Source organism: Ranitomeya imitator, chromosome 2 (assembly GCF_032444005.1).
Source record: "Ranitomeya imitator isolate aRanImi1 chromosome 2, aRanImi1.pri, whole genome shotgun sequence".
Taxonomy (NCBI): domain Eukaryota; kingdom Metazoa; phylum Chordata; class Amphibia; order Anura; family Dendrobatidae; genus Ranitomeya; species Ranitomeya imitator.
This window is the reverse complement of record NC_091283.1, coordinates 517,191,215-517,213,802: the sequence shown is the minus strand read 5'-3', so window position 1 is coordinate 517,213,802 and position 22,588 is coordinate 517,191,215. Positions and strand designations below refer to the sequence as shown.

Genomic DNA, 22,588 nt, shown 5'->3' with positions numbered 1-22,588 from the left:
TTGAAAAAATAAGTAAATGTCTTTTCGTTTTCTGATTGAAAATTGTATGAAGCTTCACACTTCACATATAATTCTGCTCTGATTGTTCATATTCTTGACCTTTCACAGTTACTTTGGTATTTTTCTAACCAATATACACAACATTGTATAATAAATGTTTTTGTTTTCATATTTCTCACCTTAAAAATTGCATCGTTTCGTAGCTTGTTCATTCTGAAATGCAGGAAAGCAATTTGACAGCGGTCACTGAGTTTTTTATTTTAGGATTTCAAGGCAGCCAAGGTTTCAGAATTTCACTGTTCTTTCTTTTCTTGGTGATTTACTGTGGGACGATATGTGGGAACCTCCTAATCATCACCCTGGTGTCCACCAGCAAGAACCTCCACACTCCAATGTACTTCTTCATCTCACAACTGTCCGTCAGTGACATTTTGGTCATCACCGATATTGTCCCCTACTTGCTCCACATTCTACTGAATAATGGGGGGAGCATTAGTCTTATTGAATGCATCACTCAGTTTTATTTTTTAGGCGCCTCTGAATCATCTGAATGTTTTCTTCTCGCTATGATGTCTTATGACCGATATGTGGCCATCTGTAATCCTCTACGTTACTCCAACATCATGACAGATAGACATTGTGGGATATTATCTGTTACCTGTTGGCTGTTTGGATTTTCTTTTCTTTTATAATACAAACCGCAAAACTCAATTTTTGTGGAGCAAATATCATTGACCATTTATTCTGTGACCTTGTCCCCTTACTTGAACTTGCCTGCTCTGATGTCTTCATTATTCACTTGGAAATGTATCTTTTGTCTATTTTAATTGTATTTGTCCCATCCACAATCATTGTAATATCTTATACTTATATTGTGTTAGCAGTGTTAAAGATCTCGTCCAGCACCGGTAGACAGAAAGCCTTCTCCACCTGTAGCTCCCACCTCATTGTGGTCTCCTTATATTATTGGACCATGTTCACTATTTATATAGTCCCAACAAAAGGCCGATCACTGACCGTGAGCAAGATCCTATCTCTGCTATATACTGTGTTTACTCCTTTGGTTAACCCCATTATATATAGTCTAAGAAATAGAGACATTCGGAAAGCCATACAGGAAACACGTGCTAAGCTCATGATATAGGGCATTTTTAATAGAACATTACGTATTATCAATAAGATAGATTGATAGATAATAGATAATTAGTACTAGATAGATAATAAATAGAGACAGGAGCTTCTCACAAAATTAGAATATCATCAAAAAGTGAATTTATTTCAGTTCTTCAGCACAAAAAGTGAAGCTCGTATATAATAGAGTCATTACAAACACAGTGATCTATTTCAATTGTTTATTTCTGTAAATGTTGATGATTATGGCTTACAGCCAATGAAAAACCAAAAGTTATTATCTCAGTAAATTAGAATACTTTATAACACCAGTTTGCAAAATGATTTTAAAATATGAAATGTTGGCCTACTGAAATGTATGTTCAGTAAATGCACTCGATACTTGGACAGGGAACGTTTGCATCAATTACTGCATCAATGCGGCGTGGCATGGAGGCGATCAGCCTGTGGCACTGCTGAGGTGTTACGGAGTCCCAGGCTGGTTTGATAGGATCCTTCAGATTATCTGCATTGTTGCGTCTGGTGTCTCTCTTCTTCCTCTTGACAATACCACATAGATTCTCTTTGGGGTTATGGCCAGGAAGTTTGCTGAAAATCAAGGACAGTGATACTGTTTTTTTAAGCCACATATTGGTACTTATTGCAGCGCTGATTGGTGCCAAGTCCTGCTGGACAGTTAAATTTCCATCTCTTGTGAGTTCATGGCAAATTAACTCACTTCACCCATGTGATGTCAGCGTGAGAGGCATTGGAAATTTTCCCACAGCGTAAGTGCTGACGTCAGAAAGGTGAAGTGAGTTCATTGGCTGTAAAATCGCAGGACCTGTCAGATGGCATCACGAGCAGTAGAACTTTCTCACACTCGCAGTGTCGTTAGATAGGAAATGGGAGTTCACAGAGAGACACTGAGCACACAGTGCTCAGTGTGTCTGCTGGATGACAGGCTGCATGGTCACATCATGTAACCATGCAGCCTGCCATTTAGATGTAGCAGAGCTGAACACATCATGGTACAAATTGATTAGCAGCATCCTTACGGAAAGGTGAGAAATATTGTGCTAGGTGTCAAGTTCCCGCCGCTGCACAGGGGAATCTCGAACCATGTCCTCAAACCATATCCATCCTCACCAGGAAAATTGGTCCCAGGTTCTTGCTCAAGCTGATGCTGACCGTCTGGTTACTGCTGCCGTCTCAGGTTCAGCTATTGTAACCAGTATTAATCAAAGGCGATCAGATTATCCCGGGACTAATTCCTGTTTTTTGTCAGCTGAGCATGCACATGGGATGACCTCTCATTGGAGATCAGGGGTCATATGCTCTGGTCTTGATGCAGCCCTGATTGGACCACTGGGAAAGTCCCGGAAGGACGTTGCTATAAAAGGTTTGCATGGCCACTCGCCTATGCGCTAGTATAAATCTAAAATTGTGTATGTGTGGATGTGTGTATGCAATCTGATGAAAGATCCTAATTGATCCCCTTCCTTAGCATTGTTGTCTGAGTGTGGGAGATTGGAGCTAACTAGCGCCAGATTCTGCCATCCAGCATGATGCACGACAGTACAGCGTCTGTAGCAGCACCCGTCTGAGCGGCACCGTGTGCAAATAGTGCACTTTCATGGCCCCAGCTTAGGGTGGTTAGTAGCATTCCCCAGAGCGGTGCTGTGCGCATGTACAGCATTAAATATTTTCTTTAGTTTCTCACTGGCACCGCAGTTGCAGAGCCGAACACTAATGGGTCTGGAGGAACTCTAAACCTGTGTCCTTGGGTCAGGGTCCTGTGACCAAAACAACAGAGTTCACTCTGCAGTATTGCAGCCCTGTGATGCAACAGGGTGCACCTTCTACATACCGAATGAAGTTAACCCGCGTATGTTCATGTTATGCCGCCATATACTGTCCATCATTACCAAGCAGCAGGTGTCATCTCTGCACAGTGGACCCCAGGCTGCGAACGCACCTTATACCCTTCTTTATATTGTTTGGTGCGTTCCACCAGCCCTAACATATTGTTGTTTGTTTCTTTAAGTCTTTTGCAGATGACGAGGGCATCGGAGGAATGGGTGAGGTCCTATGTATGGTTTAATTAAGATTATTAAAGGAGTCTGTGTCATTCTTTCAATTAAAGGACTTTTTTCTGGGTGTCTGTGTTTTCTTACAATGGTGATCAGTCTGTGGCACTGCTGAAGTGTTATGGAAGCCCAGGTTGGATCTGGTGTCTCACATTTTCCTCTTGACAATACCACATAGATTGTCTATGGGGTTAAGGTCAGGCAAATTTGCTGGCCAATCAAGCTCTGTGATGCTGCTGATTTTAAGCCAGGTTTTGGTACTTTTGGCAGTGTGGACAGGTGCCAAGTCCTCCTGGAAAATTAAATTTCCATCTTCAAATGACTTATCGGCAAAGGGAAACATGAAGTACTCTAAAATTTTCTTGGTAGACGGCTGTGCTGACTTTAGTCTTGATAAAACACAGTGGACCTACACCAGCAGATGACATGGCTCCCCAAACCATCACTGATTGTGAAAACTTCAAACTAGACCTCCAGCAGCTTGGATTGTGGCCTCTCCATTCTTCCTCCTGACTCTGGGACCTTGATTATCAAAATTTACTTTCACCAGAAAACAAGATCTTGGACCACTGACAACAGTCCAGTTCTTTTTCTCCTTGGCTCAGGTAAGATGCTTTAGGAATTGTCTATTGGTCATGAGCGGCCTGACACAAGGAATGCAACACTTGTAGCTCTTTTCCTGGATACGTCTGTGTGTGGTGGCTCCAGCAGCAGTTGTCTCCTTGTGATTCTCCTCCAATTTCTTGAATAGCCTTTTCTTAACAATCCTGTCAAGGCTGCTGTTATCCCGCTTGTTTGTGCACCTTTTTCGATGACACTTTTTCCTTCCACTCAACTTTCCAGTAATATACTTGGATACAGCACTCTGTGAACAGCCGGCTTCTTTACCAATGACCTTTTGTGGCTTACCCTCCTTGTGGAGTGTGTCAATTACTGCCTTCTGGACATCTGTCATGTCAGCGGGTTTCGCCATGATTGTGGAGTCTACTTAAAAAGAATAAGGGACCTTTTAAAATGCTTTGGAAGCCTTTGCAGGTTTTTTTTTTAATAATTATTCTAATTTACTGAGATAAGACTTACTGAGACTTGCATTAATAAAGCAGATCACTTCTGCCATATCAGTGGTGAGGTGACTTTTGAGTCACAAAAGCAAAACTTGACTCATATGGTTAAGAAAGCTTGCAACCTGTGTTTTGGCTGCAAAATAGGAAATCAGGACAAGATTTTGGCTCCACATACATGCTGTAGTCGATGTTCATCACATCTCACTGGGAAAACACAATCAACGCCTTTTGCAATTTCCGATGGTATGGAGAGAGCCAACTGACCATGCTACCAATTGTTACTTCTGCACGGTGCCTTAAAATGGGTAAGGAATTTCTAAGAAAAAGAAGTGGACTATGCATCCAGCACTTGTCGAACCACAGAAAATTCTGTTACCTCCATTGCAAATCAAGTTGGGTCTCATGGAGAACTTTGTAAAGGCAATGGACAAAATGCAGAGGCATTCAGGTATCTCATTTGTAAATTTCCAAGGTTGAGTGAAGCAAAGATAAAGGAAGGAGTCTTCATTGGTCCTCGGATTCATGAGCTTCTGCAAGATGAAGAGTTTCACCGTTTACTGCTTGGCAAGGAAAAGGCTGCATGGGTAGCATTCCAATTAGTGGCAACACATTTCCTTGGAAACACCAAGTCAGAAAACTATATAAAGCTGGTGGAAAATCTTCTTCAGGCATTTCATAATCTTATTAACAGTTTTCATATTTGAATTCAGCACTTCAAAATCTTTAAGAAATGGCTAATTTGATTTCTGAAACAGACAATTTTTGAAATGTTGTTGCCTAGTGTAATAGATAATACATACTAGATAGATAATAGAAAGATAGATAGATAATAAATAGATAATATATAATAAATGATAGATAGATAGATAGATAGATAATAGAAAGATAGATAGATAGATAGATAGATAGATAGATAGATAATAAATAGATAATATATAATAAATGATAGATAGATAGATAGATAATAGAAAGATAGATAGATAATAAATAGATAATATATAATAAATGATAGATAGATAGATAGATAATAGAAAGATAGATAGATAATAAATAGATAATATATAATAAATGATAGATAGATAGATAATATATAGATAGATAGATAGATAGATAATAGAAAGATAGATAGATAATAAATAGATAATATATAATAAATGATAGATAGATAGATAGATAATAGATAATAGAAAGATAGATAGATAATAAATAGATAATATATAATAAATGATAGATAGATAGGATAGATAGATAGATAGATAATAGATAATAGAAAGATAGATAGATGATAAATAGATAATATATAATAAATGATAGATAGATAGATAGATAGATAAATAATAGAAAGATAGATAGATAATAAATAGATAATATATAATAAATGATAGATAGATAGATAGATAGATAGATAGATAGATAGATAGATAGATAGATAGATAGATAGATAGATAGATAGATAGATGTGATAGATAAAAAAGGGACTGGAAGCAGCACACCAAAAATTGGTATATAAAGTGTTTTTTAATGGCTCATTAATGCAACATTTTTGTTCAGAAATGTGAACCTTTCTCCAGCTTGTTCACATTCCCGTACTGAAACGTCCCCGTAATGGACCATTAAAAACAATTTTTACGCTAATTTTTAGGTTATGTGCACACGTAAGGATTTCTGGCAGAAATTTTCCTGACAAAAACCAAACATTTCTGCCAGAAATCCACATGCGTTTTTTTTTTTTCGCGTTTTTGATGCGATTTTTGGGGGTTTTTTTGCGCGTTTTTGTTGCATTTTTTTTTCCGTTTTTTTCCAAATGCATAGAATAGCGAGTAAAATGCAAAAAAATGCAAAATTAATGAACATGCTGCTTTTTTTTTACCGCGATGCGTTTTTTTTTGCGGAAAAAAACGCATCATGTGCACAAAAATTGCAGAATGAATTCTGAATGATAGGGTGCATAATGCATGCATTTTTAATGAGTTTTTATAGCGATTTTCATCGCGAAAAAACGCGAAAAAACTGCAAAAAAACCTGAACGTGTGCACGTACCCCTAGTGTGCTGCTTCCAGTTGCTATTCTAATCTGGGTGGTTTGGTTGTTGCCAATTTAATTGCAGCCAATGAACATGCTGGGCTGGCTTGCCAATCACAGTAATAAGTAATGCCGACGCTATCTGTGGTGTGTTATCACTGTGCTGGCTGGCCTTCCAGCGTCATAGGGACTATTTAAAGGCTACCGGCGACATCTTGCACACATTGCAGCAAAGAGAGAGCGTAGTTTAAGCATAGTGAAAATAAAAGCAGTGTAGCGAGAGTGAGGCTATGAGCACACGTTCAGGATTTCTTGCAGAAATTTCCTGAGAAAAACCTGAAATTTTCTGCAAGAAATCTGCATGTGGCTTTTTTTGCATTTTTTTGTGCGTTTTTACAGTGTTATTGGTGCGTTTTTGGTGTGTGTTTTTTTGCGGATTTTTACGAACATTTCCCAATGCATTATATAGTGGGAAATCCGCAAAAAATCCGCAAAATTTATGAACATGCTGCGTTTTTTCCCGCGATGCGTTTTTTTTTGCGGAAAAAAACGCATCATGTGCACCAAAAATTGCGGAATTCATTCTAAATGATGGGATGCTTAATGTATGCTGTGTTTTTGTATATTTTTATAGCGAAAAATGCAAAAAAAAAAAACACGAAAAATCAGCAACGTGTGCACACAGCCTGATAGGAGTTTATACTGAGCATTTATTCATTTTAAAAAGCTCTTTTAAGAGCTAAAGACTAGCAAGATTACTTTTTTTGTTTGTTAGCTGGGGATTTAGTAGTGAGAGATTTAATAGCAGGGAGGGAAGGAGGGAAAGGGGGTGGGTGAAAGGCAGGTAACTGGGTGTTGTCATCCTTGGAAGCACATGCGGCAGTTCTCTGCTATTTTCCACTTAACATATCTAATATTTGTCTAATAGTTGTGCGACTGGCACAATACGGGTAGAGATAATCATAAGTAACAATTAAGCAGGGACAATAATCTTCATTACTCTGCATTTGCAATGTTATTACAAGCCGACTGAAAAAAATCTTAGTTTTTTATTGTTCTAAAAAATAGCATATCTTTATCTAACAGTTGTGGTGCGACTGGTGCAATACAGGTAGAGATAATTGGACCTGACAATTTTGCAAGGGCAAAATTCCTCATTATTCAGCATTAGCAGGGTAATAGCAAGTTGATTGAAAAAAAATGTAGTTTTTTTATTGTTTTAAAAAATAACGTATCTTTACCTACCAGCAAGATGATCTTTAAAAAAATAGAAACACATTGCTAGATACAGTGAATTTGTACATAAGACTTTTATAGGTAGTTGGGAAAAATAAATCCAGTATTTTTTGGTTTCATAAGAATAACGCAATCGAGATACGAAAGGGTGACGTTAAGGGACGTGAATGTGGTGGTGATCGCCAAGCTCGTGTGACACATCAGAAGGTGACTGTATCTCATTTTATGTTCCTGTTAAAATTTGGTCAGCACGCTACACTATTAACTAACCCTGTCAAGTGCGAAGATGGTGTGGGTTGGATAACAGGCAAAGGCTCCAGTGTGTTGACAAGAAGCACCGCAAAGTCTTCCACATGGTCCAGTCTCAGTAGCCAAGAGGCTGGACCTTTGAATCCTCAACCTGGTCTTTATTTCTCCTACCATCAAGAGTCCCAGGAGAAAAATGACCCCAATGCTGGCCACTCTGAGGAACTGTTTACGTTCCTCTGTAATTTGTCAGGCATCTCACCATGCACCATTAAAGTGGGTCATCAGGAGGTGGAGAGCAGTGATGCCCAAATAATTGAGCACTAACGGCCACGAGAAAGCCACGTTGGGTAAGGTCAATTCATGTCTGAAGATGTGGAGGATAATCATGATGCACGGTTGCCATCAGGTCAGCATCAAATCGCAGCTCAGAAGGAGGATCAGATTGAGGAATTGGAAGCCAATGTGGTTTATGATGAGGCCACTGATTCAACCTGGCATGGTGGAATGCCTAGCGAGCACAGCAGTGCAGAGATGGATGGATCCATAGCAAGAAACCAGTCAAGAAGAGGCAATGGTTTGCACAGAGGTAGAACTCGGTCAACTGTTCCACAGATCCCATCTACTCGGCTAGATAACAGGCCAAGGGTGCATTTTTCCCCTGTATGGCAGTTTTTTCTGAAAGCCCTTCAGATAAAACAACTGTAATTTTCAGCATCTGCCAAACCAAACTAAGAAGAGGCAAGAACACTGCCAAACTGAGCACCACCAGAATGAAAAGCACATGGCTGCCAAGTACCTCAGTAGGTGGGTGGAACGCCTGGGTACCAAATCTGTGTCTAAGGGTAAAACAACGGCTCCTTCCTCTTTGTTATGGCCTTTCCAATCTACTGAGCATGAAGCAGGCTCTGATGCTTAATGCCTACAAGCAGCAGTTGCACACACACAACAGTTAACAACTGCTTTCACTTCATTTGTCCCAGCGCAGCGTTCAGTTGTCCCCAGACATTTACTAGAAAGCAGAAATATCCAGCCTGTATTCTGCTCCATTTGCTTGTTGGCACTGCAGAATACAGCCAAAAACTTTTTGTATTTGAATGCTAAAAGTTCATCTATTTAAAACTTTTAATTGTCCGTCACATGGATCACAAATAATTGCCCTCAAAATTCTGCCATTTCTTTCCTCCATTTAAATTGTGTTGCAGTGTGTAAGTGAAGTTATTGACACCAGTTTGCTGGTAAAAAATAGTTACCTACAGGCCAGCTATTTAAAACTGTGGTTTGTCCGTCATATGGATCACAGTTAAGTTTGCTCCAAATTCAGCCATTTGTAGTGAACGTTGAAAATATTGTCTTCTATTTAAAATAAGCACGGCATGTGGCAAAGGATGGGAACTGGACATGATCGTGATGGTGCTGATGCATGCAGTGGCCGAGGCCATGGACAAGCTGAAATTGTGCCACAACAAACACCCACATCTTTTCACCCAACCTTAATGTCCCAATTACTAGGGGACTGCAGCACACCACTACTGAACCCAGAGTAGTGTCAAAATATTGTTGGTTGGATAGCGATAATGCTTCCAGTTACTTTGCCACCACCACCACCTTTCTTTCACATTGTCAATTTTCAGTAGCCGTAAGTCTGGACCGCATATTCCTCACGATAATCCTCCTTCTTCCACCATGCTGAGTTCCCAGAGACAACTGATCCAACACTTGGACACTCCGAAAAGCTGTACACTTTTTTTTTTCCTTTTGAGATTTGGGCCTCTTGCCCGGTCCACTTGAACTGAGGCAAGAGGAGATCGCATGTAGCGATGCCCAAATATTTGAGTAACCATGGTCGCATGAAGACAACGATGGGAAAGTGTCACAAGAGGTGTACGATGATGAGACACAACTGCCAGAAAAACAGGAGTTTGACAAGGGTGCAGATGTGGAAGTCGAGGTGGTGGATGATATAGTAACTGACCCAACCTGGCAGGAGGATATGCAGCATGAGGACAGCAGCACACAGGGGGAGGGAGGTGAAGCACCCCAACAGGCAGTAAGAAGCACTGTGCTGGCCGCAGACAGAAGGCAGGCAACCATTCCCCGTAACACCAACATGAAGGAAGTTGCCAGTTCAAGCGTTAGGTCTTAGGTTGTTTTTAAAGACTCTGACGATAACCCCAAAAAGGCCATTTGCACCACCTACCAGGCCAGCATCAGTAGGGCCAGCAAAACTACCAGCCTGACCACCACCAGCATGATCAGGCACATGGCAGAAAAGCACATGACTTTGTGGGCCAAAGCCCAGAGCCCATGAACAGTGTCTGTTGGTGACACCACTGCTTCTTCCGTTGTTGGGTGTGCAAGCCAATCCTCTGTCCATGGTACATGCAAAGATGCTTTCTGCCCTGCACCTGTCAGTGCATATACTCACCTAGCACCATGATCAAGCACGTCCACATCCTTGTCCCAGCACAGCGTTAAGTTGTCCATATCCCAGTCCTTGGAATACAAGCGCAAATACGCAGTCAACACCCCACAGGCACATTACTAAATTCCCTCATTTTGTGACTGCCTGCTCTCAAAATGATGCCTTTTAGGCTTGTGAAGATGGAAGCGTTCCAAAACCTGATGGTGGTTTCCATCCCTAGGTACTCGGTCTCCAGCCGCCACTATTTCTTTTGGTGTGTTGACCCAGCATTACACAAGCACATATCTCACAACGTTACCCGTGCCCTTAACAATGCAGTTAATGGGAAAGTCCACCTAACCATGGACACATAGACAAGTGCTTGTGGGCAGGGACTGTAAATCTCACTGATGAAACACATAGTACAAGCCAGGACCAAATTGGACCTTGGGATAGAACAAGTCGTCCCAACACAGATATTGCAGGCTGTAGGTTGCAACCACAGTTAACAGGTCCTGCACCTCCTCCTCCTCTTCATCCTCCATCTCTGAAATGACCACATCAGTCTCAAGATGGAAGCACTGCAGCACTGCCTCTGCCAAGCGGCAACAGGCTTTGCTGAAGATAATATGCTTAGGTGACAAACCACACAATGCTGAAGAGTTGTGAACAGCTCAGAAAGAGCAGGCAGATCTGTGTCTGACACTGCTGAACCTACAGCCAAGCATTGTCATGTGTGACAATGTCCGGAACCTGGTGGTGGCTCTGAGACGAGGCAAGCTCACACATGTACCAAACCTGGCCCATGAGCATTACCTCGTGGTTTAGCGGTTTCTCAAAAGCTACCCGGAGCTATTGGATCTGCTTGTCAAAGTACGCCGCCTGTGTGCCCATTTTAGAAAGTCAGCTGCAACTTCCGCCGCCCTTGCCGTGCTTCAGCAGCATATGTAGCTTCTGGCTCACCGACTGGTGTGTTAAGCGTTGGAACTCTATTCTGCGGATTATACTGCAGATGTTGGGAAGGATTTGTGAGCAGAAGAAGGCAGTTGTTGAATATCAGCATCAACAAGGCTGTCGGAATTCAGTTCAGACTCCACACATAAGACTTCAGGAGTGGCAATGGTTGTCAGGAAAATGTACCATCGTCCAAAACTTTGAGGACTCCACCAAGATGGTGAGCGGCGATGATGCCATAATTAGCGTTACCTTCTCACTTCTCTGTGTTCTGAAATGCTCACTGCTCACAATCAAAGAGGATGGATAGCAGGCAGAGCACAATGAGATGGAGCAAGTAACCATAGAGGGTGATTAAACACAGCCCAGCCTCATCTCATCCCAACATGGATTGGTGACAATGAAGAAGAGGAGGAAGAATAGGTGCTAGTTTCATGCACTATAGATGTAAATACCTGCACAGCTGTCATACCTTCTGTTCATTGTGGATGGCTTGCAGACTGGGATTAGGAGGAGTAGGAGTGTATGCTCAGTTGTCCTCTTGATGAGGACACGGAAGTCTTGCCTCTTAGGAGTCTGGCACGCATGACTGAGTTTATGTTATGCTGCCTTTCCTGTGACACTCGCATTATCAAAATTTTGGGTGACAGTCATTACTGATTGTTGACACTTTTAGAACCAAGTAGAACTTTCTATCTCTTTTTCCCAACACGGAGAGGTCTACCAAAATGGGGCAGTGCCAGAGGCGCCATGTTGGGGAATTTTTTTTAAAAATTCCCAATTGAAAACTCTGGCGGCAGAGGACACAGTTCATTGGACAACCAAGGAAAACAGGCGAGAAAGACACAACTCCAATCCAGCAGAGGTAGGGTAACACTGTCATAGTTTTCAAAAGTTTTCTCAGACTGTCCCATTACAGTGGCCCTGAGGTGCGGGGTACTCTCACAAAGAGTGCAAAGTTTGGGAAGATGTTGAGGGAGTACCTTGCTGGCCATACCAACGTCCTCCGTGATTCCTCTGTTCCAAATAATTATTGGGTATCCAAGCGGGACATGTGTCATTAACTGGGTATCTACGTCTTGGAGGTCCTGGCCTGCCCTGCCGTTCGTGTAATTATAACTGATAAGCGCATCCACCTGTCAACTGAAAATTCACCTGTCTCTTATAAAATTGAACAAGGGCTGGATTGGGCCAGATTTCTCAACACCACCAAATGATAGAAATGTAACATAAACTCAAATCCAGTGTCTTTTTTTGGAGGTCTGTTCCCATGCACCGCTTCACACTTACACATGGGTACACACTGCCTGATTTTGGCTATTTGCTGTTGTCCTCCTCCTTCTCCTTGTCCTCACCTTACACCACCATATCAAAAGTTAAAAGTTTTTTTATGATGCCCGTAAAAACAATTTTTATACTGTATGCTCATGTATATCCCCCAAGGGTAAATGTTTGTCAGCCTATGCACTTACTGCATGGGCATTACAAGTATAGGAGACCTGCTTCTTTCTAATGGGAACATTTTTGTCTGAAGCCCTCCACTATGTCTCTTCCAAGGGCATTAGAGTAACTCAAAATTTTTGGCAGCCCTTGCATTCAGCTGTTGCTTCACTGCATAGGCAAACACTATGGGAGACCTACTTCCTAATAATGGGAACATTTTTGTCATGAGGCCTTCCTCTATGTCTTTTCCAAGGGCATTGGAGTACCTCCAAATTTTTTGGCAGCCCTTGCATTCACTGCATAGGAAGATACTATGGGAGACCCACTTCCTAATAATGGGAATATTTTTTTCATGATGCCCTCCTCTACATCTCTTCCAAAGGGCATTGGAGTAGGTCCAAATTTTTGGCAGCCCTTGCATTCACTGCATGGCAAATTCTATGGGAGACTCATTTCCTAATAATGGGAACATTGTTTTCAGAAGGCCCTCCTGTACGTCTCTTCAAAGGGTTATTGTGGTGCGTCCAAATTTTGGGCAGTCCTGCACTCACTGCATGAGCAATAACAGTATAGGAAACTAACTGTTTAGTCATTTGAACAAAGCATAGCCTGCTGATGGCTATCTACGAATAGTGAGGGCCAAATGCTGGCCCTTTAAGAATAGTAAAGGCCGCTTGATGGCCCTATAAAAATAGGCCTTTTGACTTTCAGAATCCCTCCTTTATAAATGAAACAGGATGATGTGTCACACACCACATGGCTAGATGAGGTTGTAAAATGTTAAAAAGACATTTCCCAGTGAATGCATTTGTCTTGGTTGAAAGCAATGCTAAAGTTCAAACATGCATAAAAAAACTCTACGTGTGTTAGGTCTCGAGTTCCCGCTTCCGCACAGGGGGAATCTCGAGCCATCTCCGCTGCGGTCTCCCATTCTTATCCAGCCGCAGTGGAGTCTGCTCAGCAGGGACGTCGGTCCCAGCGTCTTGCTCGGTCTCACTCTGTACAGAGAGTTACTGCTGCTTCTTCAGCTTCTGCCATTAAAGTCAGTGCTGGTCAGCAGCGAGCGGACTACTCTGGGACTAAGTCCTTGTCTGCACACACTGAGCATGCCCAGGGCAAGATCTCCCGTTGGAGATCGAGGGTCATGTGCTCAGGCTCTGCAGCACATTCCATTGGTCCTCTTGGCAGGTCTTGGAAGGGCAAAGTTTCTGTGGCCACTTCCTGTGCTGCAACTATATAAACTGTGCATGACCGCACGGCCATGCGCTAGTGTACAATTGTTAATGTGTGTATGTTGTGAGTGCAAGTCGTCCTTGGATACCCCTACCCTATTGAATGTCTGTTCGCGGAAGGTATATGGTTGCTATCTAGCGCCCGACTTATCCTACAGCACTAATCACACATTACAGCGTCCAGTTGCTGTGACCGCCAGTACAGCGCCGTGCACTTGCTCTGCGCTTTCCTTACCCAAGCCTGGGTGGTTAGTGGCGTTCGTCAGTGCGGCACCGCATGCACTGTTGTGCCCTAATATTATTATTTAGTTTCCTTACACACCCAGTTGCGGTGTTATGCCAACAAGGGTCTAATCGGACTTCAATTCTAGTTGGGGTTGAGTTCGCTGACTACTTGCTCGCGCTCTATGTGCGGTACCGCGGTCCTGTGACGCAACAGGATCGCTTCCTTCATGCTGGGTGAAGTTTAACCCACGTGTGTATACTTATGAGTACCGCCATATAGTCCGTCATTACTTGGCAGCAGGTTCCATCTCTGCACGGTGGACCCTGGGCTGCGAACGCACCATAATCTATCTGTCTTATTTGGTGCGTTCCGCTAGCCCTAACATTACACTAGCGCCAGGGTCTGGCTAGTAATGACAGACAAACAGCAATCCTTGCGGGATATCCAGCAGCTGGAGGGTAGGTTGGCGGCTCTTGAGAGCGCAACCTCAGCTGTGGATGTTACCGCAGTTGCTGTACAGGCTGCTAGCGTGGCTGCAGCAACCCTGTCCATTGCCACCCCTGCTCCGAAATTTTCTCGCCTTCCGCTGCCAGAAAAATTTTCTGGTGATAGCAAATTTTGTAAGGGATTTGTGAGTCAGTGCTCTATTCACCTCGAGCTCCTGGCTGCACGTTTTCCCACAGAGCGGGCTAAGGTGGGATTTATAGTGTCTCTCTTGTCGGACAGGGCGTTGGAATGGGCTACGCCGCTGTGGGAGCGTGGCGATCATGTGGTGCAGAGTGCTCCACTGTTTCTGAGCACTCTGAAACAGGTCTTTTTAGGACCTCAAGTCACCCATGATACTGCGCTCCAACTGCTGGCATTAACTCAGGGTGAGTCCTTCGTCAGTCATTTTGCCGTCCAATTCCGCACTTTAGCTTCTGAGCTGGATTGGTCGGATAAAGCTCTTATCCCCATATTTTGGAGGGGCCTGGCTGACCACGTTAAGGATGCTCTGGCCACTAGGGAGATTCCTGCCACACTGGAGGAGTTAATAACTGTCTCCACTCGAATTGACCTCCGTTTTAACGAGTGGAGGTTAGAGCGAGCCCAGTGTAGGCAGAGGTTTCGGCTGGCTCCTACCTTCGCCAAACCTCTGGAATCTCCGGTCCTGGTTCCTGAGTCACATGAGGCCAGGGAAGTGTCAAAAGCGGGATCTAAGTCCCGGACCACTTGTGCACTCAAGGTCTGTCATGTTTGCCAGCAGTCAGGACATCTAGCCACCAGATGTTCTCAGCGGTCGAGGAAACGTCAGCGTCTAGTGGTAGTATGTGGAGGTGCACTAGACACGGCGACGTTTGCCTCTAAATTGTCCTTTAAGGGGACAATTACTATAGGCTCATTCTCCCACTCGGTAGAGCTCTGCGTGGATTCTGGGGCGGAGGGCAATTTTATGTCTTCTGCTTTCGCCCAACGTCATGCAATTCCCCTGGTTATGCTAGCTCAACCAGTAACGGTACGAATGGTGAATGGGTCGACACTGCCCTCACAGATAACACACCAGACCATCCCTTTTACTCTGTCCATGTCGCCATCTCATCAGGAGATTATATCTCTGCTCGTCATTCCTGAGGGAATTGATGAGGTCCTGTTGGGAATACCTTGGCTACGGTACCACTCTCCTCATATCGAGTGGTCCTCTGGCAGAATCCTGGGATGGGGTGAATCTTGTGGGGGTAGGTGTCAGAGGGAGTGCGTTCAGGTTTCTACTACTGAGGTACCCGCAGATCTTTCCTCTCTCCCCAAGCAGTATTGGTCTTATGCAGACGTGTTCTCCAAAAAGGCGGCGGAGACCCTTCCGCCCCATCGCCCCTATGACTGTCCTATTGATCTCTTGCCTGGTGCTGAGCCTCCCCGGGGTCGAGTCTATCAGCTATCTCTCCCGGAGATGGAGGCAATGTCACAGTACATCCAGGAAAATCTGGCAAGAGGATTCATTAGGAAGTCAGTGTCACCTGCTAGGGCAGGGTTCTTCTTCATGCAGAAGAAGAATGGGGAATTGCGTCCATGCATAGACTACAGGGGTCTTAATGCCATCACCATTAAAAATAAGTATCCTTTGCCCTTGATATCTGAGCTCTTCGATAGGCTTCGGGGAGCAAGGGTATTTACTAAACTAGATCTGCGGGGTGCTTACAACCTGATTCGCATCCGTGAGGGGGACGAATGGAAGACGGCTTTTAACACCAGGGATGGGCACTATGAATATCTGGTGATGCCCTTCGGGCTCTGTAATGCCCCAGCCGTTTTCCAAGACTTTGTGAACGATATCTTCCGGGATATGCTTTCCACCTCGGTCGTAGTCTATCTGGATGATATTCTCATCTACTCTCCAGATATTGACTTCCACCGGAGAGATGTTTGCAAAGTCTTCGACCTCCTACGGGCAAACTCCCTCTATGCCAAGTTGGAGAAGTGTATGTTTGAGCAGGAGTCCTTATCTTTCCTGGGCTACATCATCGCTGCCCAGGGATTGGCTATGGATCCTGCCAAACTACAGGCTGTGATGGACTGGCAGGAACCCCATTCTCTTAAAGCGGTGCAGCGCTTTATGGGGTTCATTAATTATTATCGCCAGTTCATTCCGCACTTCTCAACTTTGGTAGCTCCCTTGGTTGCCCTCACCAAGAAGGGGGCGAATCCCAAATTGTGGTCTGAGGAGGTCTCCAAGGCCTTTAACTCTATAAAGTCACACTTCGCTAGCGCTCCCATCCTACATCGCCCCGATGTTGATAAGCCATTTATCATGGAGGTGGATGCCTCTTCTGTTGGTGCTGGAGCAGTCCTCTTCCAAAAGGATGCTCAAGGTCGGAAGCATCCCTGCTTCTTTTTCTCCAAGACCTTCTCACCAGCAGAGAGGAATTATTCCATCGGGGACAGGGAGTTGCTAGCCATGAAGTTGGCTTTCTCGGAGTGGAGACATCTCTTGGAGGGAGCACGTTTTCCCTTCCAAGTCTTCACAGACCATAAAAATTTTGTGTACCTGCAGACAGCCCAGCGGTAGAATTCTCGCCAGGCCAGATGGTCCTTATTCTTCTCCCGGTTTCATTTCACCCTCCATTTTCTTTCTGGCGAGAAGAACATTCGGGCCGACGCTCTCTCTCGCTCCGTTGTGTCATCTGCGGAGGAGGAGGAGGAGCCTCGGCTTATTGTCCCCACCGAGAGCTTGAGAACTGTGGCCCCGGTTTCGCTAGAGTCTGTGCCCTCGGGCAAGACCTTTGTTCCATCCAGTTTGCGACCAGAGGTTCTCTCTTGGGCACACTCCTCCAGGGTGGGTGGACATTTTGGTACCAAAAGGACATCTGAGTTACTGGCGAGGACATACTTGTGGCCGCATATGGCTCGTGATGTCACAGAGTATGTTCGGGCGTGTGTCTCTTGCACCAAGAACAAGACTCCTCGGCAACGGCCAGCTGGTTTGCTTTATCCTCTGCCGGTGGCGGACAGGCCCTGGGAGATGGTCGGGATGGACTTTGTGGTGGGCTTACCCAAGTCTCGTAACTGCACCATTATCTGGGTGATCACCGACCATTTTTCCAAAATGGTGCACTTGGTGCCTCTTCCACGGCTACCTTCTGCACGGGCGTTGGCTGTCTTGTTCGTTAAGCATATCTTTCGCCTACACGGTATGCCAGACAAAATTGTTAGTGACCGGGGTCCCCAGTTTGCCTCTCGATTCTGGAGAGAGCTTTGTCGTCTACTCAGTATTGAGTTGAATCTCTTTTCGGCATATCATCCCGAGACGAATGGGTTGGTAGAGAGGGCCAACCAGACCTTGGTCACATATTTACGACATTTTGTTTCTGCCAGGCAGGATGACTGGGCATCCTTGCTACCGTGGGCAGAGTTTGCACTTAACAATGCCGTAGCCGACTCCACCGGTCAGACTCCATTCCTCCTAAATTACGGCCAGCATCCGCATGTTTCTGTGCCCATGCCTGTGTCTTCTGCTGACCCCAGGGTGGCAGACTGGGCTGTGGAGGCACGGGACATTTGGGACCGCACGCAGGATGCCATTCGGGCCTCCAAGGAGAGAATGAGGTCCTCCGCCGATGTTCATCGGCGCCCCGCTCCGACCTTTGCTCCTGGCGACTTGGTGTGGCTCTCCGCCCGTCACATCAGGCTGCGAGTTGAGTCCACTAAGTTTGCTCCTCGCTACTTGGGTCCCTTCAAGGTTCTCGAACAGGTTAATCCTGTGGTCTACCGTTTGGCTCTTCCTCCACGCTTGGGTATCACCGACAACTTTCATGTGTCCCTCTTGAAACCCGTATACATGTCCCGGTTTTCCGAGTCATCTGCCGGGACATCGGGTTCGTCTACGGACGATTACGAGGTGAACGCTATTTTGGGGTGCAAGGTGGTACGCGGCAAAAAGTTATATCTGGTGGATTGGAAGGGTTATGGCCCAGAGGACAGGTCATGGGAGCCTGCTGAAAACATTCGAGCCCCACAGCTCATTGCTGCCTTCGAGCGTACCGAGGCCCAAGGAGGGGGGGGGGGCCCTAGGAGGGGGGGTAATGTTAGGTCTCGAGTTCCCGCTTCTGCACAGGGGGAATCTCGAGCCATCTCCGCTGCGGTCTCCCATTCTTATCCAGCCGCAGTGGAGTCTGCTCAGCAGGGACGTCGGTCCCAGCGTCTTGCTCAGTCTCAATCTGTGCAGAGAGTTACTGGTGCTTCTTCAGCTTCTGCCATTAAAGCCAGTGCTGGTCAGCAGCGAGCGGACTTCTCTGGGACTAAGTCCTTGTCTACACAAACTGAGCATGCCCAGGGCAAGATCTCCCGTTGGAGGTCGAGGGTCATGTGCTCAGGCTCTGCAGCACATTCCATTGGTCCTCTTGGCAGGTCTTGGAAGGGCAAAGTTTCTGTGGCCACTTCCTGTGCTGCAACTATATAAACTGCGCATGACCGCACGGCCATGCGCTAGTGTACAATTGTTAATGTGTGTATGTTGTGAGTGCAAGTCGTCCTTGGATACCCCTACCCTATTGAATGTCTGTTCGCGGAAGGTGTATGGTTGCTATCTAGCGCCCGACTTATCCTACAGCACTAATCACACATTACAGCTACCAGTTGCTGTGACCGCCAGTACGGCGCCGTGCACTTCCTCTGTGATTTCCTTACCCAAGCCTGGGTGGTTAGTGGCGTTCGTCAGTGCGGCACCGCATGCACTCTTGTGCTTTAATATTATGATTTAGTTTCCTTACACACCCAGTTGCGGTGTGGTGCCAGCAAGGGTCTAATCGGACTTCAATCCTAGTTGGGGTTGAGTTCGCTGACTACTTGCTCGCGCTCTATGTGCGGTACCGCGGTCCTGTGACGCAACAGGATCGCTTCCTTCACGCTGGGTGAAGTTTAACCCACGTGTGTATACTTATGAGTACCGCCATATAGTCCGTCATTACTTGGCAGCAGGTTCCTTCTCTGCACGGTGGACCCCGGGCTGCGAACGCACCATACTCTATCTGTCTTATTATTTGGTGCGTTCCGCTAGCCCTAACAACGTGTGAACATAGCTCAAGGCGTTGAGGAGCTTGTTTGTTTTTGGTTATTTATTTTAATTTATATAAAAATCATTACCCTGGACCTTAACATATTTCACAGGAAAATCTATTTTAGTTTCATTTTTTTATGTTTTATCGTGAGTCTGTAAAAGTGGCGTTAGACTCTGACAACATTGTTCACAGCAGTGACCTGGGAGTTGGAAATGCGTCCAGGGTTCTTCCCCATGCTGTTCCCATTTCTTTTGAGCACTGTTCCCATTGATGTCCGCAATTTATAGTCCATCTGCAGTTCAGGGGGAACCACCGGAATTATGCTCGAGTTTCCCATAGATTAACAATGGGCTCGTTGCTCGGGTCGAGCACCTGATCATTCCAATTTGCTCATCTTAAGAAACAAGCACCCGAGCATTTTAGTTCTTGCCCATCACTACCATCCACCCATCCACAGGACCAAATGCTAAACACATTGACAGATTGCTAGCCCTGGAAATTTTGCCGTTTGATTATTGGGATCTGAGTCTTTCCATGACCTCTTGACTGTGGCAGCCCCACGATACTTGATTCAAAGCAAACACTATTTTTACCAGTGTGCTGTCCCCGTGTCACATAAGCACGTGTTACACAATATCAGCTGAGCTCTGGCCAACACAGTCACAGGTAAGGTCCACCTAACCACAGACACATGGACAAGTTCATGTGGACAGGAACGATACATTTCCCTGATGGGAACCATGGGCCACACTAAGAATAACTGCCCCATCTTCCATCGCATTCCACTTCTTGTCTCTCCTCCTCCTCATCCTCAGTGGAACTTGCCTCCCCATCACATCTCAGCTGGGAAATCTGCAGCACTGCCTTGGGGAAGCAGCAGCACGCTCTGCCGAAGCTCATCTGTTTAGGTGATAAAGCTCAGAATGCATCTGAGCTGTTGATATGGATATAAGAACAAAACAATCAGTGGCTCTTCCCGCTGAACCTCCAACCAGGTCTGGTTGTGTGCTATCTTGGGTGTAACTTGGTGGCGGCTTTAAAGATTGGCAAACTGGTATACATTCCGTGCATGGCATACGTGCTGAACTCCATTTTATAGCGGTACTTAAAAACATACCATGACTTGCATGACCTACTTGCCAAGGTACACCTTGTCAGGATACATTTCCCAAGGTAATCTCAGGCTTTCTCAGGTCTAGGTTTTCTGCAGCAATGCTTTAGTTTGTCATGCCACCGACTAATTTATGACCTGCCCACATGCTGGAATTCGACCTTCCATATGTTGGCAAGGCTTAGTGAATAGAGATGAGTGAATATTTCAATGTTCAGTTCAGATTATGATCACCAAATTTGCAATATTCGCCGATTAATTTGACAAATATGCTTCAAACATAACCAAACACCATTCCTATCATATAGCAGAAAAAGAAAAAAATATATACCAACTCACCTGTCGGCATGTGTTGTGGGTGGGGAAGCACGGATATCGTGTAGTCATCACGTGAGCAAGCAATCCAAAAAAGAGAAAAAAATCCAGCTTCCAAAAACTTACAAATTTATTAAGGATAAAAGGCAAAGTCCAGTCCAATCCAATAAATTACATAGTGAACAGTAGCAAGCAACGAGTTTCGAACAATGGTATGTTCTTTCTCAAAGCTAGCTTTGAGAAAGAACATACCATTGTTCGAAATGCGTTGCTTGCTACTCTTCACTATGTAATTTATTGGACTGGACTGGACTTTGCCTTTTATCCTTAATAAATTTGTAAGTTTTTGGAAGCTGGATTTTTTTCTCTTTTTTGGATTACCATTCCTGTCAGTGGGAGTCAAAAACAAATACATGTACAACACCTTATAAAGGCCTCAAATGCTGCCAAAACACATGAAATGAGGTAGACACCAGGAAATGGCCTCAATTCACCCACAGTACAAACTGTAGCATGGCACTGCAGCCATCAACCAGGTATGAGGCATCTGGGTCTGGGCCAGCATTAAAAGCTTTTAATTGAAAGCCTGCAACACCTTTACCTGCTTTCATGCTGAGCCACACTCATACGGCACAAATATCAATTTTGTAGACTACCATTGTCAGAAAAAATTAACGAGAGAAACACGAGGTGTTGAGTCCAAGGAAGTGGAGGCCTGATGGTCTTGGAGGCCTACTGCTGCAGTCAACACGCATGAAGGAGACCCAACCAGGAGGCAAAGTTTTCAGTTTAAATAAGAAGGGTGAGAAGGTGTTGGGAACAGAGGAGAGCATTGAAAGTGTTGAACAGCTGCTTAGCTTTAGGAGATAGGGAGTGTATGAGAGATGAGATATAGGTTTGTTTTGCTGCAGTGAGTGTGGACTTGAAAAAGGGGGGACTGTTAGAATGTGAAAAAATGCTCTTTAGAATGGAAACTTTTCCATCTCCGCTCACCAACCCTGCAAGGCCCCCTAAGTTCTTTAGTCAGGATGGGGTGCCAGGGTTGCCTGTTGATTGTGCAAGCTTTGCTATGTGGAAGGGGGCAACCGATTCAAGATCTGCAGCTGCTGTTATGTTATATGAGGTGGCAGCAGCATATGCATCCTGTGAGGAACCTATGTGGAAGAATGGACAGAAAGTGAGTGGAAATCAAAGTGTTTGAAATTTCTGCGAGGGTGTGCAAGTTTGTAGAATGAAAATTGCACACTTGGAAAGGAGAGGGGAGAGAATGTGAGTAGGTAATTGCCTGATGGGGAGAGGTGGGTTAGAAAGGTTAGATAGAGAACAGATGCAGGTGAATATGAGGTCCAGTATGTGGCAAACTGGTGAGTTGCTGCGGAGGATCATTGAGCACGGCCCAAGAAGGAAGTGAGTATAAGAAGCTTATAGACAGCTGAGTGGGAAGTGTTAATGGGGATGTTATAGTTCTGTCAGCAGAAAGGCAGTAAAGTAGCCAGGTGATGAAGTGGTTAAAAAAGGGGGTGGATGGCTCTGAGGGATGGTAAATGGCAGCCATTTGGATGTTGGAGGGGGAGTAGATGTGGACAGAATGCACTTCGAAAAGA

At 44.8% G+C, this 22,588-nt stretch overlaps 1 pseudogene; it reads left to right on the top strand.

Annotated features, from left to right (window-relative positions):
- Positions 1 to 218: 218 nt before the first annotated feature.
- On the top strand, positions 219 to 1,144 carry LOC138667885 (olfactory receptor 11L1-like; annotated as a pseudogene).
- The last annotated feature ends 21,444 nt before the right edge of the window (positions 1,145 to 22,588 follow it).